This window comes from Xenopus tropicalis, chromosome 8 (genome assembly GCF_000004195.4).
Source record: "Xenopus tropicalis strain Nigerian chromosome 8, UCB_Xtro_10.0, whole genome shotgun sequence".
NCBI lineage: Eukaryota > Metazoa > Chordata > Amphibia > Anura > Pipidae > Xenopus > Xenopus tropicalis.
Genome location: NC_030684.2, coordinates 114,153,746 through 114,166,428, shown reverse-complemented (window position 1 = coordinate 114,166,428; position 12,683 = coordinate 114,153,746). Strand labels below are relative to the sequence as shown.

General features: G+C 42.7%; 1 protein-coding gene across 7 annotated transcripts in view; it reads right to left on the bottom strand.

Moving 5' to 3' along the window:
- Positions 1-12,683, bottom strand: part of plekhg3 (pleckstrin homology and RhoGEF domain containing G3) — a 66,219-nt gene that overhangs the window by 29,029 nt on the left and 24,507 nt on the right. Inside the window, exon 1 of one of the 7 annotated variants that reach the window (XM_012969112.3) lies at positions 9,237-9,449. The exons of the other annotated variants lie outside the window; for them this stretch is intronic. The gene's annotated coding sequence lies outside the window, so the exon portion shown is untranslated. Of the gene's footprint in view, positions 1-9,236; positions 9,450-12,683 lie in introns of those variants that run through there. 7 annotated transcript variants of the gene reach the window in all.

Sequence of the window (12,683 nt, the reverse complement as noted above, 5' to 3'; positions counted from 1 at the left end):
TTTAGCACACATAGCCATATAGTGTATGAGGAAAAACCATAAACATGGGTGCAGCAAAGAATTGTCATTCAATTTTATCGGTCGACCTAAATGAATGGAACAGAGAGATAGCCATAACGTGTATGGCCATGCACGGTATTTGTCTGTTTGGCCTGCAGTCCAATAGGTTGGAAATGAAGGAGTATTGACCATTCTATGGCCATTGAGCTTTATTCTCTAGTCCCTGGAGGGGCTGGGCGGTTTCTGGAATATCTGTTGTTAATAGGTGTAAGGTGGCCATACACCATAGAAGCTGTTGACTCGCCATGGTAAGTAGCTAACCAGTGTATGGGGGACTTGGGAAGGGTCATCTGGCCAAAATTCATCCAGATATCTAGTTGGTTGAGTAGTTATATATAAGCAAAGTGTATGTTTGCTCATCCTTCTAAAACCATAACTAGCAGATTTTAGATCTGCATGCTGCAGACTATATGATTTATATGCAGCCATGCACTATACATCTAAATGAATTGCCATTCAGCAAGCAGAGTTTATGTTGGTAAGACATTTATAGTAAATACTAGTATGTAAAACTGGAGGATAAACACATAAAGGAGAATATTAAGTGGTTCAGGGATACACTGTCCATAAAGCTTTGTTTTGGCAGCAGAGAATTAATGTGGATATCCTTCACTGAAACAGGAGCCCTAAATATTGTGTGTTGTGATGCAAATTGGGGCAATTAATTTGCAGAATAGCCTACATTTCTTATGCTAATGTCTTCCAGACGCATTCATTTCATTTCCCAGGCTAATTTAGCTCATTTCCATAGCAGGTTCAAAGCAGCCAGGATTGTACACAGGAAGTCTCTATGGCAGGGACCCATTGTGGCACCTTGCGCTCCAGCATCTACTCCTGCCTATTAAGGACATGCTTCTGCTAACTTCAAATCCTCAGGCCCATTAGTGTATATTAAGGGTGGCTCTTAAAATAGACAAATAACAGTATTATTAGAATTGACAGGGTTTCAGACCATCCAGTCAGTCTGTTGGCTCACCACCACCAATTGGATCCCATTGGAACTGGGCAGAAAAGTGTATCCCTTCTCACTTTCTAACAGTGATCTCCCAAATGTTCCCACATCAGCAGACCAGATTTTGTGTCTTTACAAATGGGACTGCCTACAAAAAGCTGGAAGCTTTGGTTGAAAATAGCTGAAGACACAGGATGTTTCTATTAGTTATACTGTAAGTATCTGAAAAGATGCTTTAGGCAAAGGGGTGGAGTGAAAAAAAGAAATAATAGCCACGGCCCTTGGGTTAAACCCACAGACATCAGGAAATAATGCCGGCTTATTCAGTTATTATAATATATGAAATCAGAATCTATTAAAAATGAATAAGGCAACATCAGCTGTTTTACACATGGCACAATCAGATACCAGAGAACCAGATGCCAAACCAGTCAGCGTTTTAGTCTTAGAGGTCACACTGTACTCAGTCACAGGTTGGGCTGCATAAACAAAGCCTAGAGGCAGGGGCTGCCAACTGTAACAGGCCGTGCTTCCAGGAAATTCTAATGGCAAATGATCCATTGGCAAACAAGGAGACAGGATAACCCTCCCAAGTCAGATCCAATTGCATAGTGGTTGTGCAGCTCAGGAGAATCCAGCAACACAGATAGGCACACATACTGCTGCATCTTAAAACAGAGACTCAAGTTTAAAACCAAGTCATTCTTGACTACTTGCTGAAATGAGACATTACCCCCACCCACACCCAAAATTAAAGCAAAAATGTGGAGTACTGTTTTGAGCAATTTTTGCAGTTTTCTTATTTTATTTCTTTAGTGATTTTATGATATTAGCAGTTTTACTAGAGTAGATGGCTACTTTGATTGAGTGATTTCTGCTCTTAAGGTGGCCTTACATGGGCAAATTTAAGCTGCCGAACTGGTCTAAAGGACCTGAATCGACAGCTTATCCTCCCATCATGTGTGGGGCCTTCTGACAGGCCTACCCAACTGATATCTCGTCAAAAATCAGGGCATGCTTGTTTTTGACATCAGATCGAGGACTGCATTGGGTCATCGTTGTGGTTCTTGCTCATATTACCGTCATTGCCAAACCCATGACAGCCTAGCGTTCAGACGAGCATGATATCGCCCACCTTAGGTGGACATATTTGGGTGACTATGCAAAATAACCTGACCTTAAAGTGCATGGCCAGCTTTAACCACATGAGATTAAAGCATAATTTAAATATTTCCCTTTCACTGCAACTCCCAGGGTCCTCTGACAGCTGAAACAGGCATTGTCATTCAGCAGCAGCTCCAGACTGACTACTAAGGTAAACAAATACTAAATACACAACATACCAGACTTAAAATATACAAATACAACCTGACAAGTTAGTACTGAATGGGATGCTTTCCCCCAGCATGCCCACAGAAAGACACCAAAAAACACACATCTCTTTTCAGTCCAAAATTACCCCAAAATATAAAGCAGTGCTATATAGGATAAACACAGGCACTTTATTTGCAGTGTGCAGAGGTCTCTATTACTCAATCAAATAAGTATTCACTAAATATTTACCCCTATATGTAATAAAAAGTGCTATGTTTGCCTAGGTGAAGTAACCTATAGCAACCAGTAAGATGTTTTATTTTAAACAGGTGACCAGTAAATGCTATGTGCTGATTCGCTGCTATGGGTTACTGCACCGGGGCACTTAGAGGCCTATTTATTATGCAGAGTAAAACGAAATTCTCAGAAAAAAGGGTGTCAAAAGCTGTGTAAAATAAAAGTGGCGTATTTATCAAGGTGGGTTTTATTTATGCCGTCCAAACGCCATATTTGACGTCAATAATTCCAGCAGATGTTGCTCAAAGAAAAAACGTGTAATACAATTGTGCTGTTTTTATGCAGTGAAGCCTGGGTTACTACATAATCCCATTAGTGTTGTTAGCTACCATTGCCAGTGTTCGACAGTTAGCCATTAGCCACATGTACTTGCACAAACCGTGAAACAGGTATGCTTTATATGTATATACTGTTCCCAGGCCATAAGCCTAAGGGGAAATTGAATGGTTACCATAATAAGCATGGCCACATCTGTCTGTTCAGGCCACAGAATATTGGCCCATGTATGGGTATGAACATTTGTTACTCCAGTCGCATGAATATATTGCATTTTGTTGCTTAGCAGGGACATGTGAAGACCAGGACATAAGTTAGATGATCTTGCAGAACATAGGGGATAATACATACTGATATTTTATCTAAATGTCCGTTGTTGTGAGTGCTCCTGTGCAGCACACCTGTTGGACTTTCCCTAGAAAACTCCCAAGATCTTTCAGGGGAAGATTACACTTGGGAGATGAGATCATTAGGGAAGAATGAGATTGTGGATCTGTCAGTATCACCAGGCTGCAGGGTGTGGTTTCCACTCACAGGCAAAGTATTTCCCATCAGCCTGGGTACCTACAGGAGAGGTGATCCACATGCAGGCAGGGAGTGGGATGCCGGCCGAGCCACAGTGATACTCACCAGCTGCCCACAGCCTGAGAATCTGGATCAGATTGATATCTTTAAGGGCAAAGACACATGGAGCTATTTTGTAGCAGCTACTTGTCATGGCCACTGAACACCTGAAAATACCCTGCAATAGAGAATACTGAGAATTGCCGCTGCTAAAAACATATAGAGACTGTTATCAATAAACAACAAGCACTGTCTATTTTAATAGCCATGACAAGTAGCTGCTACTAGTTGCTCTGTGTGTTTTCAACCTAAGGGCTCTGGCACACGGGGAGATTAGTGGCCCGCGACAAATCTCCCTGTTCGCGGGCGACTAATCTCCCCGAATTGCCATCCCACCGGCGAAAATGTAAGTCGCCGATGGGATGGCACACGCTGTGCAGGCGATTTCGGCAAATCGCCCGAAAATGCCTCGCGAGGCAACTAAAGGCCAGAGCCCTAAAGGAACAGTAACACCAAAAAAGTGTTACAGTGTTTTGAAGTAATTACAGTATAATGTACTGTAGCCCATCACTGGTAAAAGTTGTGTATTTGCTTCAGAAAGATTCTAAAGGACTGAAATCTGCCTGTATATGGCCACCTTAAGTGTGGCTACAAACAACTGTTAGCCCAAACTTGTTTCTTTTTTGCCTTATGCGCTACTTAGGTTGCACCATTGTGGTAACAACGGATAGTCATTGTGACTGAAAAGTACAAAGCATTTTCCTGTGACCTACAAGGTCAGTCTGCCAGGGACCAATCATCTTACACCCAGCATACTACAAAAACCTCAGGTACCTGATTTGTAGTTCAACAACAGCATGACAGACACGCTGGACCCTTGAACTAGATCCATTTTAATTCAACTGTTTATATGTAGAGGTCCAATTATTTGTCATTCCATATGTCTGAGCCCTTTAGAAGACTGGTGCCATAAAAATCCCTGAGAGGCAACACTGGGCCCACAGGCCTTTAGCTGGACAGCCCTGGTCTAGATCTAAGTATATATGCACGGGCGCAACTACAAAACTAGATATTCATATATCATTTACACAAGAACATTTCCTGCATCCTGATCTGTTTCCTAACCGTGGGCCCTTGGACAGGTTCCCGCCTGCTTTATATCTGGTGCGACAATAAAAGAACATTGGTGTCAGGCATAGCACAAGTGAAAGCAAGCACACCTGCCCAGGCCTGTCTCAAACCAGTGGCCTCTAATAATATGGATAATACAATGCAGAACTTACAGCCCCACAGCTAGACATAGGCATTCCTACAGGCAGCAGCCACCCCCCAATCCCCAGGCAAGCATAAGGGCAGGGGCATACGGGGCAGATTGTCATACTGCTGATAAGCACAGGCTAGGCAGTGGCACCAAATACTCCTGGACTTTACAGGAACTGTGTACCCTTGCCCTAACAATCACTGCACTAAGGGTTTGGGGTGTTTGGAGACATTGCCTGGCAAAGTCCAGGAGTGTTTGGTGCCACTGCCTGTCAAATGCAGGAGTGTCCTGTGCCACTGCCTAGGCAAGTCAAGGAGTTCCCACAGCAGGATAGTCTACAAGCTAATTTGTAAGCAATGTCAGTGAATGTATATGAATGCCAGTGCAGGACCCTTTAGAACAGTGCTGTCCAACCTACCAGATGTAATGGCCCAATTATTTCTGATATAACATGTTTGAGGCCAGATTAAATCAAAATCATGATGTCCTACAGTGAAGTCTATGGAACATTCAAGCAGTCTGAGGGCCATAAAAATCCTTTGGAAGACTACATCCGGCCTGGAAGACCTCCAGCCCTGCTTCAGAATAATATAAAAACAATAGATTACTTAGGCAAACCATGTACCATTTAAATTATGCTTATTTCATGGCTTAACAAATTCTTTCAGTCTGTTCTGCTTAGAATATCTCCCAGCAAATCTGAACTATGTTTGTAGAAAAAATGAGGTTAGTTAATTATTAAAATGCCTGAGACAATCAACTTTCCAGCCAGTATAAATGCCTGCCCAGGCCATTCTGGCAAATCAGCAAATGTGTAGGATGTGAATCAGACCACAGGAGTAAATTACCCACAAAGTACTCACAGCCTTTAAATACAGAGACTGACAGGGCACATGATAAATCATACCCAGCTCAATATGCTGAATATGGCAGAGTGAAGGTATTTGGGCAACATGACGGTATGCTGTCATTAACAGAGAGGGTAGAAGCAATAAACAGACAGAAAAGGTGAAAAGGATGGAAGATCTTGTGCGTCAGTGATATGGAAACGATATGCTCCACTAGGGCAGGGATGGGTGAAACAAATTCATTTTGTCTGTAAAGCAAACAGTCTAATGTCAGCACTATATAAAGCATAATAATAATAATACTGATAATAACAGGGCATGCTGAAGACTGCAGGAAGGATAACAGGCTCCTGTCTGACATATAGATTTGACATCAAACCAAACCAAATTAAAGGCAACTGTACCCTTACATTTTCTGTGGAGTGGAGAAAATAATAACAAAATGGTACATAGGAGTTCACCAAGTGTGTCTGGCTGTGGGTGCTAAATCCACTAAAACACTGTGGTTAAAGGGCAGCAGTCTGGGAGTATGGAGAACAAACGGCAGGTTGTTTGCAAACAAAGGCAAAACCATGGGACTCCCAGCCTCTGTTTGTGGCATATAAAGAAAGCTGCAATATAGGGCTGTATGGAACATGAACAATCCCGAAGGCACAAAGATTCCTAATTTGTGTGCTGCTAGCCATTCTTGTCCCTTACTAGTGCACCGTGTAACTTTGGCCACATGTGAGCAGTATGTTGCCAAATTAGGTTACAGGTCTAATCTCACTCTGCAGGGGGGCAAAATGATTGGTTGATTCAATCAAAATCAGTGGGGAACAAGATTTTGACTGGACAGGTCTAATATACGGTCCAGTGACATGAGTGTTTACTGTATGCTGGCCACCAGAGGTCTAACAAATTACATTCTAGCCATCAATCTTCACCTAGGGTGACCCACCATATGTAGCTGCAGGTCCAGTCAGTCTGTTGTCAGACACTACAGAAACAGGGCCACATGTGGCAAACATCTGAACCTCTCTCTCCACCATGCACATACAGCCCACTATATAAAACGGACACTGAAAAGTACAGATGCAACTATTATTTTTTGCCCTACAAAGTTGAATTATTATATTAGTACCACTGCCAAAATAGTGCCCATATTTCAGGTTTTCTCTCCCTGTAATTTAGGGATGTTGATATGTAAATATTATCATGATAGGTTCCCTGCAACAGGCCTGAGTTTTCAGCAGCTACTGTATGCAAAAGCTCCCAAATTAAACATATTTGTACTTATAATATGAAAACACAACACATGCACACAATATAAATGCATACAGATGGGAATCCTACATTAGAGTAGTAAATAAAAAACTACAAAAGTCTACAGGTCAACTAAATTAAAAAAAAAAAAATAACATGCTAAAGCAGCATGCCTCTTTTTGCCTATATTCCCCAAATAATGGGAATTTGAGGGTAAATCGCAGTCTAGACACTTCAGAGCTAAAGCTATTCCTGGCATCCTGTCCTGACAGAGAGTATGAGCCGGATTTGGGTCTGATTGCCAAGCGCAGTCAGTCCTGGAGCGAGTGGCCAGCCAGGTGCCAGCAGTACCAGTGTCTTCAGGAATGTGGGAGGAGCACAGGCTCAAGGCCTGAAAAATGACAATGTCACAGTCAGCCCCTAAATACCAGGACCCCCCGCAGCTTGTTAAGCAATTTAAATACCATTCATCCAAGCCAATGACTGAGCAGAGTAATTAAAGCATGAAAAGTTGCAAGCCATTGGGCAAAGGAAGATCACACTGAAAGGGAAATTATGGCCAATGTAACCTGGGGGCAAATTGGCAGGAAAGCCCAGGAGCCAGATAGTAAAGTAGATTAGGGACAGGCTATTATAATGCCTCACTTGATTCACAGGTTCTAAATTAGGGATGGACCAAGCCCAGAGCTAAGACAAGTAACATTAGGCCCACTGCAAGGACATTAATTACCTGCTCAATCCCCTGGCTCTGCACTAACATTGATCGGAGGATGCCAGGAGCTTTGGTTCCCTGTAACCACAGTCCAGAGAGGCTACAGAAAGGAAACAATGAGGTTGACTATTAAGGTGCCTATACATAGCTAGAGACTAGGTGCCTAGGTACTAGATTATGTAATCAGTTATTCTGGGACAAGAACAATTACCATGTTCAGTCAAATGGAAAATCTTTTTTGTGATCTGTACATGTTCAGTTATAATATATAAAAACATTCAAATAACCCGATAGGATTGTTTTGCCATCAATATAAATTTATTATAAAGTACAATTTACTGTTTTAATGTTGCAAAGAAACAGCACATCAGCAGGTCAGAAATAAAGAACTAACTGATTATGGATAATAGACCAATACTTTTACTCAATCATTTTGATTCTAATATACAGTATATAGTGCTGGTGTATGTATAATAAACAATGTCTGGAGGCTCGCCACGTGCCCATCCCTGGCATTAAGGACTCAGCAAGAATAACTGGCAGCGGCACCTGATTATTAAGTGCTGCCAGGACACAACCTCTGTTACAGCCGCTTAATCGTTACAGAGTTAATAATAAACAAGCAAAGACTGGTCACATGACGGCTCAGGGTTAACTACTGCACAAAATGCTACAGTAAATGGGTTTGTGTCCATGGGCCAAGCAAACAAGGGCCCTGTTTTCCCCTGTATACCCTCCCACCCCTTCCCTGCTCCCAATTCAACATGGGATAAAAATGCAGGGTATACATACACCTGTTACTAACCCCATGGGCACACATCTGAGTATGTACCCATATATGAGTACACCTGGTAGTGCCATTATACCACATAACCCTGTGTGCCCAGCAGGAATTCACAACCAATCAGTGGGCATGTAGTGATTTCTCTCCAGCTGCCGCAAACCACTATTTTCTCTATCAATAGCTAGCTGAGGATGCTGGGAATTCCACTTCACCACAATCAGAGAGAAGCAGGTTCTGAGCTCCCTATGTAGTGGTTTATGGGTAACAATGTATCTTTGTAATATCTGCCTGCACCACAAACAGTATCTAAAAAGAAGAACTGATTCAGAGCCGGCTGTCAGCGGAACCTGAAAAACATCTCTGGAAATAGATCTCATCCCAACACACGTCACTCGCCACACCTTCAGGTACGTTTAAAAAATGCTACTTATGTACTGACTGGTGCTCTGGGCTATGGTCCTTACAGCCACCTTAAGGGTGACGAAACATGGAGCTACTAGTAGCAGCTACTTGTCACGGCTACAGAAATACACAATGCTGATCATTTACTGATAATTGTCTCTACGTGTGTTTTAGCAGAGGCAATTCTCAGTATTGTCTATGGCAGGGTATTTTCTGGCGTTTAGTAGCCAAGACAAGTAGCAGCTACAAAGTAGCTCCATGTGTCTTCACCCTAAAAGGGTTCTATAAGACGATACCAAGCAAGGCTCAGCCTACACAGACAGGAAGGGATAATAACTTGGTTGGACCATATGGAAAATCCACACATACACAGGGGTTGTACCCTGGACATTTGCTCTACTATTTAAGTAGTAATCACAGGCATTTGTTTAAGGGACACAATTAGTTACAAATCACTCTGAATAGGGAGAAAGGGGATGAACGAATGCATAATGGAAGAGTAGAAATGAGAGAGGATTTACCTTTGCTGCTTCAGGAACTGGGGAATCAGTGAAGCACCAAAAGGATGGAGTCCTGCAGGCTAATGATCAGCTCTTCTGCCACACAGGTGTCTGGGCTCTCCTATTTGATCTCAAATCCCAGTGGTTGCAGAATTCCCACAATCTCCCATGAGAGAAGCAGGAAGACTCAGAGACAGAGAGAGCAAGACAGGCAGAGAGGACCGTTTGCTGAAAGTACTGGGCGTAAGAGCAACTCCCTGCAGGCGGAGACTTGGAGGAAACAGCGGGACCGAAGCCCAGATAATTTGCTCTCCCCCCTCCCTCACACAGGAAGCCACTTCTCTTCTGCTGCACTCTCTCCCTGGCACCAGTTCCTCCTGCATCCCTAACGCATGGCACTGGCTACTATTTCCTACTTTCACTTTCTCAGCCTTAGTTAATCTATCTCTATATCACTGCCAAGAACTGTGTGCACTGCTTGGGCACATGGGATTAAGCCAAGGGCACTGAGGAGCTTACATTCAACAACACCCCCCTGGGCAACAAACCATCCAAAAAATACCCTTAAAATCAGAAGAATGGGGATTACCACAGGTATAACACTTAACATGATGCGAACCCCCCAAATTTTGCTTTAACAGTGATTTTTAGATGCTGTGTTGCCCACAGGAGAAGTTGGGGCAAAGTGCTATGAGTGACATTGCCTTTAATATAATCCCAGATATTTAGCTTGCACTCAGAGAATGGAAAACAGAAACCTGGATAGGAACATTCAGGAGTGTGTAAACTGCAGGCTTTGATAATAATTAACCAGGCCACTGCAGCAGGGCAGAGGGGCACTCGAAGGACACACAGTAAAAAAAGAAAAAAAAAAGTGACCTCTAACTTAGATCTTGCTAAACATCTCTGCAATGTCATTTAATGACTCGCGAGAGCTCCATGCCAATGTTGCTGCTTACGAGCAAATATCCATGTACGTGAATACATACATTTCTATTAAAAAGAGGAGCAGAGCTGTCGGGAGCACAAAGCAAAACAAGCCAGCACCTATATGGAACTGCCTAGCACAACTGCTAATAACTGCTGTTAGCAGAGTTATAAAGGGATGAGACAGTGTTAGGAGCTCTCGCTAAGCCATGAGCTAAACCCACAGACTGTCATCCAAGCAAGTTTATCTAGCCTTAAAGGATATGTCTATAGTTCACACCTTCTAAATAGACAATTCCTAACCAGTGGAATAGCAGGTTTCCCTTTTACCTTAGTCAAACTGGTAGCGTGCTGCCCGAGCCCAATAAGACAGCTAGTATTAGTAAGATTTTATTTAACCACACTAACAGGTAATTTCACCACCATCCTGTAGCAGTATAAGAGTGAAAAACTAGTAAGAAAACACTACCCATCAAATGAAAAGCAAGAAACTTAGTGCCAGATTACTAACTGGCATTTCAGTAGGTGCCACAAAAGAAGGAGAAGGGTTAACATTAATGAGGATAAAGAAGGGTAGGTCCTGCTGAGACAATCCTTTAATCTATGTGAGATGTTCCTTAACCAGGCTGTTACCTAAATAGCAAAGGCTCAATGGGAGATTAGCCAGTGTGTGTAGATGCAGGCAGCAGATAAAGAACGAAGAGAAGCTGTGTGTACAAACACGTGGGGTAAGGGGTGTGCAAACACATGGGAACGTGCACTGCTGTGTTCCACTCCAGATCATCTCTACAACATTCTACTCATGCCTATCTCCCAACGAGAAGTATGCTGCTTGCTTGTTTGCATCAGACTCAGACTCATGGTTCAAGTAACTGGTGTGCAAAGAATAAGGGGCTAATATGCACCAGTAATTCTTTTTCCACTCTCTCTCATGCTATATTTTTGGGTGCCTTACGTGGTTACTGATTTGTTTCTAAGCTGCTGCTTTTACCCATGGATAAGCTTCGGGGCATTTACCAAACCCTGAATGTTTTGCACACTTAGACTATGACCACACGAGCCCATTCCTCAGGCTGAACTTCAGCCCCTATGCTCCAAACAGCCTTTCCATGTGCCTGAACCCCGAGCCACTGTGTCAGCCCAGGTGCAGGTACGTGGAGTGGATTTCAGCCCTGAAATTCATACTCATGCTTTTTGGTGCCAAAATCTACTCTGTGTGCTTCTCTCGTGTGGCTTAGGCCTCAGGACTTTATTTACAATGGCCTTTAGCAATGTAACTACAGAACATGCTGCTTCTATGTTCATCAAAGTACAACATTTGCACTGCATACCCTTTGGCTACTGCCAGACATTTCCCCAATTACAGGCTTTGGGTTCAGAATATATAATTAGAGTTTAGTGCACAAACCCTGGAATGTACCAGAACCCCCCACATGGGGAAAAAAGGCACAAACAGGTACAAAGTAGTAAAATTACATTTTCATCTAAGTAAAGGTTGTACTTGTGTAAAGTGTAACCTTAAGTAAAGCAGACTAAACTGAGCATATCCAGTTGCCAAACTTTCACATAAGCCTGAACTGGCCAGCATGTGAGTTTCAAAAATCTGCTCATGTGGTGCCCTAGCTAAATGAGTGGATATTTGCCCAATTTAGCCACTCAACTGCTAGGTAAAGTCAGACTAATCCAATCACCTGGTCTCAGCGCCAACAAATGGATCATTCTGTGGAGTCTAGAGAGACCCATCAGGAAAGGATCTCATTAGAGTGCTAATTTGGACCTTGTCCAACAGGATATTCTAATCTGCCCAACAGCTATATAACCAGTTTTCAACTAGAAACACCCAAAAAGTAAAAAAAGCTTCATATACAGTTCTGTTACACTGTAAAAGTATGTTTCTGTGCGTTTCTTTAGAACCTCTAATACTTTAGCACGGTACACTTGGTTGGATCCGCTTATACAAAATCGTTAACTGATTTGGCCACCAACAAGGTGGGCCAAATAGGCATGATCCGATCGTTTGGCCCCAGCACAAATAACAGGATCACAATGGGGGCTACTGAGATCCAATTGGAGGGGACTGCATTAATGCAACACTGTTCTGATGGGATTTTTAAATCTGTCTAATAAATAATAGTTGGGCAGGACATTAAACTGCTTATACAATTTTACATAACTGTTGAATTGGACTTTTGACCAAACTGTAATTGGCCACGGAAAAAAAGTCAATATACAAGATGATAAAAGCTGCTGACTTGCCCCCTTCTAGACCAAATCTAAATCTTAAACTGGCCATACACCAAGATCCGCTAGAATTGATCTAATCCCTGATATTCCTAATTTGGGGTAGGCGATATTGGATTGATCTAATCATTCAGGCCTTAGACATACTGACGGGACAAATTCGATCAGGGCGGGACTGCATCAATGAGCCAATGCTCTCCTCACCCCAAAAGTATTTTTAAACCTGTCTGGCTGATTTTGGCCCAGATATCAGCTAGGCAGGCCTGTCTGAGGGGCCCATACACAGGCCGATAAGCTGAC